This window comes from Hevea brasiliensis, chromosome 3 (genome assembly GCF_030052815.1).
Source record: "Hevea brasiliensis isolate MT/VB/25A 57/8 chromosome 3, ASM3005281v1, whole genome shotgun sequence".
Taxonomy (NCBI): domain Eukaryota; kingdom Viridiplantae; phylum Streptophyta; class Magnoliopsida; order Malpighiales; family Euphorbiaceae; genus Hevea; species Hevea brasiliensis.
The window spans coordinates 44086505-44092316 of NC_079495.1; the positions used below are offsets into that span (position 1 = coordinate 44086505).

A 5812-nucleotide genomic window follows, 5' to 3' on the forward strand; every position below is an offset into this window, starting at 1 on the left:
TGCAAATTGAAGGGTTGATTCCCTTCAGGTCTTCTATTTTATACCCTATGGCTTTGTTATGGATCTTAAGTTCTCTTAACAATTTTTCCTCTTCTAACTTAGACAAGCTAGCATTGATTATAATAGGATATTTAAAAATTGAGTCCAGAAATGCGTACCTAGTTGGCGTTTTCCTGGAGCTTACCTTTGGTTTGTTCCTCCTTCAAGTTCTCCATCTCGGAAGCCTTAGCTAGGGGTAGGGGTGGATGAGCTGCTAACTGTTGTGCACAGGCTGCTATTTCTGAATTTTCATCATCCACCGTGTGGATATGCACAATACATGCTTCAAGAGGATCTTTAGGATGTGTCTTATGAAATTCCTCTTCAACTTATTTATTAATTACGTCAACCTTAAAGCATTCATCAAGTTCAAATTTGTGTTTCATTGTGTCGAACAAGTTATACTCCACTTCTTCTTCTCCTACCTTGAGGGTTATTCGCCTATTTTTGATGTCTATGATGGCTCCGGCGGTTGCCAAGAATGGTCTTCCCAAGATGATAGGAATTTGAACATTTCTTCCATCTTAAGGACAACAAAGTCTATTGGAATGAAGAATTTGCCCACTTTGATAGGGATGTTCTCAAGTATGCCCATAGGATATTTAACAGATCGATCAGCCAATTATAATGAGATTGTTGTGGGCTTCAGTTCTCCGATCTCCAGCTTTTTGCATATTGATAGAGGCATTAAACTAATGCTTGCCCCAAGATCACAGAGGGCCTTATCTATTTTCTTGTTACCAATGAGGCAGGGTATGGAAAAGCTTCCTAGATCTTTCAACTTTGGAGGCAGTTTATTTTGTAGAATTGCACTACATTCCTCTGTTAGAGCTACTGTTCCATAGTCTTCTAGCCTTCTTTTCTTTGACAGAATTTCTTTAAGAAATTTGGCATAGGATGGTATCTGAGAAAATTCTTCAGTAAAGGGGATGTTGATATAAAGTTTCTATAAATCTTCCAAAAACTTCCCAAACTGCTTGTCCAATTTGGCTTTCTGAAATCTCTGAGGAAAAGGTAGGGGAGGCTGGTATGGCTCTGGTAATTTCTTTGTCTTTCCTGCTTCCTCTTCTTGATATTTCTTCACTTCTTCCTCCTTTTTCTCTGCTTGGTCTTTAGATTTTTCTATGGTTTCCTCTGTCGGTTCTACCTCTGGTTGCACTAGAGTTCTCCCACTCCTCAGTGTAACTACCTTATAATGCTCCCTTGGGTTCATTTCTAGTTGGCTAAGCAGTTTACTAGCAGCCTTACTTGAAGAACTTGCTTGCTGAGCGATTTGATTCTCTAGCATCTTGTTATGAGTAGCAAGTTGGTCCATTATGGAAGTCAGCTGTTTAATCAATTCATTTTGTTATTGTTGAGCTGCTAGGAATCCTTCCATCATGGTTTCCATGGTCAACTTCAGTTCAGGTTGTTGAGGTTGGAGAGGTAGTGATGGCTATGCAAAGTTTTGACCTCTGTTCTGAAATCCAGGGGGTGCTGGTGGTTTGTACCCTTGTACCCTTGTTGCTTGTTTATTGGCTGGTTCTGCTAATTGGACCATGAGAAATTTGGGTGGTTCCTCCATCCAGGGTTGTAAGTATTTGAATATGGATTGTTGGGCTGCCTCTGGTTGAAGTTTCCTCCATTATTCACATAGCTCATCTGTTCTATGGAAGGTTTATTGAAATTGCTATATTCTGAACTCATGTGTGCTCCTTTATAGATGTCCTCATGTTGACTATTTGTACCAACTGCGTTGGCTTGCATTCTTTCGAGTTTCTTGGTGAGCTGATCAAATTAAGCATTTATCATGCTTAGGGCGTCTACTTCCAAGACCACTGCAGTTCTCCTTGCATTTCTTCTTTCATTTGACCACTCATAATTATGGCATGCAACCCTTTCTAGAAGTTTAAGTGCTTGTGTCACTGTTTTCTCCATTAAATCACCTTCTGCAGCTGAATCAACTGTGCTCCTTGTAGAGCGTAGTAATCCATTATAGAAATTTTGCACTAATAGCCAATCCTTTATGCCATGGTGTGGACATTCCCTCTGCAGGTCTTTATATCTTTCCCATGCATCATAGAGTGATTCTCCTTCCTTTTGTCTAAAGGTGTTGAGCTCAAGCCTCAGTTTTGCAGTCTTTGTAGGTGGAAAAACCTTACTAGAAAAGCTTGAGACAGGTTTTCTCAAGTGTTGAATGTTCCAGCTGGTTGAGAAAGTAACCACTTCCTTGCTTTGTCCCAAAGGGAGAATGGGAATGCTCTGAGTCTTATTGCTTGATCAGACACTCCATTCATCTTGAATGTGTCACATAGGGCAAGAAAGCACTAGAGGTGATAGTGTGGGTCTTCTGTTGGTGAACCTGCAAACTGGGTTTGTTGAATCATTTTGAGCCATGCTGGTTTTAATTCAAAGTTGTTGGCTTCCACTGTGGGTCTAGTGACACTGGGCTGAAATCCTTAGACAGATGGAGCTCCATAATCTCTCAAGAGTCTTGGTCTGTCATTATTATCGGCCATGGTTGGAATTTCAGGATCTCCTTGACCGTACTCTTAATGTTTCCTTTCCCTCCTGATGGCTCTCAGAGTTCTGTCTATCTTTGGATCACAGTCCAAAATTTCTTCTTCTGGCCTTGCTCTGGTCATATACCAGATCGGATACTTGAGAGAAAAGAAGAGAAATACAAATAGTAAAATAAAATTAGATAATAAATATAATTGCCTAAATCAGCTAAATTGCCTCTCGCTTGATATTACTAAAGCCAAAATTCCCCAGCAAAGACGCCAAAAACTTATTTTGTTGGTTTTACAACCCCGCAAGTGCACGGATCGCTAACAAGTAAAAAAGTGATGAGTAGAGTATCGTTCCCATGAGGAATTTAATTAGTAAGTGCCAATCTACACAGTAATTTTAACTGTCTAGGCTATTGAATACTTAGAGAATGAAGTTTGTTAACCTTAAACACTAGAATGGTAAACTTAAAACGAAATAATTTATTTGAAACAATTCTGGAATTAGGATTTCACACTTGAATCTTACTAGGGATGTTATCTCGTTTATTTACTGAATTGAGGATCGTTTTCCTTGATGGAAATTAGTCCTAAGTTATCCTAAATCCTCTCTCAAGGCATCTACAGTGTATTCTAATTAACTCAAACTCGACTTTCCTGGTGATCAAATTAATTAAAATCCTTCAAGATCTTTGATCAATTTTGAAGTTCCACAAAGGTATCAGCTTATGTCTAGGTCAGAATTCCTAGGTTCAAGATCTTTATTTTCTAATATTAATCTTCACCTTTCACTCGTTCAATTAACATCTACAATCATGGCTAAGTGGGTACCAGCACATAGCATGTATTAAGATCACAAAAAATTAAATCAAGGAACGAATCTTAAATCCAATAAATAAAACTTAGTGTTCATCCATAATAATAATTGCAAGCATTACTCTCCCAAATCCAGAATAAGAAAACTACTCACTCATGGTGAGTTCAGCAAACTGTAGGATTGGAAGCATGAAAAACATAAGTTTAAATCATTGAATTCAAAATTTTTCTTCTAGGGTGTCATGCATCATGCAAGATTCATTGTTTATCTATTTGATTTCAATGTTAAACAGCATATTAAAACTCTTTTAATTTGTTTTTGGATCTATAATTGCCATTTAAGATTTTAGAATTAACAAATTAATTCATTAGAACCCTAGATTAGATCAAGAACAAATGCAGTAATCTTTTGATGCACTGCAGTTGTGTTTGGCACCTTTGGGATGCACGTAGGATACTAGATGTTGTCCTTCTAGCTTGTCCACACCAAGATCACTAATGGCAGCCCCTTGAACAGCTTCTCTAGCCTTTCTAATCAATTATAAATTCAAGTTTTGCCTTTAGAGAGATTACAGATGTATACAGGACACTAGAAACGATTTCTAGTATTTTTAATTCAAGAGAATATTGGCAATTCTCTTTGAATTGATGAGAGATGAAGAAGAAGAGAGGAATAGGTCATCAAGGGTGGTGGCACATATGAAAGAAGTGGCAGCTTGTTATTTGTCTTTTTCATCCTTTCCCTTATATAGCTAGGTCATCACTTAAAACCCTTGCAACATGTCACCTTCGGATTGGCTCTTAGTTTAATTGACCTAATCACATTGTGCCAAGTGTCAAACTTAGATTTAATCTTGACTTTGATCATCTTACATGATTAAAAGACAAATGGCAAGCTTATGTGTAGTGCCATGGTGCCACCATCTCATTGTGCCACCCTGTGAAATGACCAAAATACCCTTGTTTCTTAATTTTGAGTTCTCAATCCAAAATAATTATTTCTCTTCTTCTAATCAATTTATATCAAATATAAATTAATTAATTAATCTCTATTAATTAATTTCTCATAATTAAATTCATATTTAAACACTTTAAATATAAATTTAACTTATACTATACATCCAATAACCTAGAGTTGGTTTCAAGCCATACTAGGGACTTTGCAATCTAATTGCAAACCAAACCTATTTAATTAATCAATTAAAATCTTTAACTAATTAATTAAATCACATTTAACTTGGTGATTACTTATATATGTGTGTGACTCACTAGGCTCATTACTAATTGGCAATGAGATATGATATCAACTCTTAATATCATCAAAACTCTTTCTTACCATAAATGATTTCTCTAAATCATTTTATGTACCTCATAGACCATGGTTAACACCTAACATAGCATGCCATGGCCACCCAATCAGTAATAAGGTTTACCTTAAATGAACCTATAATCATATGTTACCATGCACTAGAATCTCTCGGTTACAAATTCCCAATTCGAGCTGGAGTCATGGTTTATGTCAAACCCCATTTGCTATGAATATTATGTTCTCTTTTAATTCTAGTTCTTTGATTAAAAAGATTTTCTCATTAGAAACTCTTTTCTGATTAAATCTATCTGTTCTGGCTAGGAACTTGAAACATCAAGAATAATTAAATGAACATAGGATTTTATCCCTATTTACTTAGGGTAACAGATTCCATTTTGATCAACACCTACCTCCATATATAACTAGTAGGAGCCAACACATGCCCATATACCCATACACAGTACAAGTATGAAAGCAGTATCAAACTCAAATCACCTATATACAAGATAACTGTTCTATCTCAGGTCTAAAGATTATATGCACTGATATGACTTATGACAATGCATTGACAAGAGTAAACTCCATGTGCTTGTCATAAATGTCACTAGTTCGGCCTACTTATCATGCATAAGTGCCTATCATGTTTGTTATATGGCATGAGACTCACCATTCCATCTTATTTATATCTCATATAAATACATTAGGAACAAACATGATTACAATCTTTTCGGATAAGTCATGTCCTTATTGTGAAGTATCCTCGATTGTGAACCAATTTATGATACTTTGTGCTAGAAATACTGTCACTCATATTCTTAACAATTTAAGAATAGAATTTCTAACAAAATATCAATGGACCTTTTCTATTACACATAAATATATTATGTAAACGGAAAAGTGAAAATGCTTTTTTTTTAATGAAACATGTACAAGATACATACTAAATGATATGCTCTAGGGCATACTACTAACACAAACATCATGATAAAAGATAAAAACAGTAAAAGGAAAATCATGTAGAAGAAATAAAACAATAGAAATCTGTCTAAGGAGATGAAATGAAGGAACCGAAGCGAGTTTGTAGCTTTGATCTTATGGAGCTTCAGCTGGAAACTCCTTTTGGTACTGATGTTTCTCTCCTCGAGATGGCTAGAGAGAG

At 36.1% G+C, this 5812-nt stretch overlaps 1 non-coding gene across 1 annotated transcript; it reads left to right on the forward strand.

The window, feature by feature from the left end:
- Positions 1-2044: 2044 nt before the first annotated feature.
- Positions 2045-2151, forward strand: LOC131178865 (small nucleolar RNA R71). Its single transcript, XR_009147873.1, has one exon. It is a non-coding gene; the product is annotated as a small nucleolar RNA R71 (small nucleolar RNA).
- The last annotated feature ends 3661 nt before the right edge of the window (positions 2152-5812 follow it).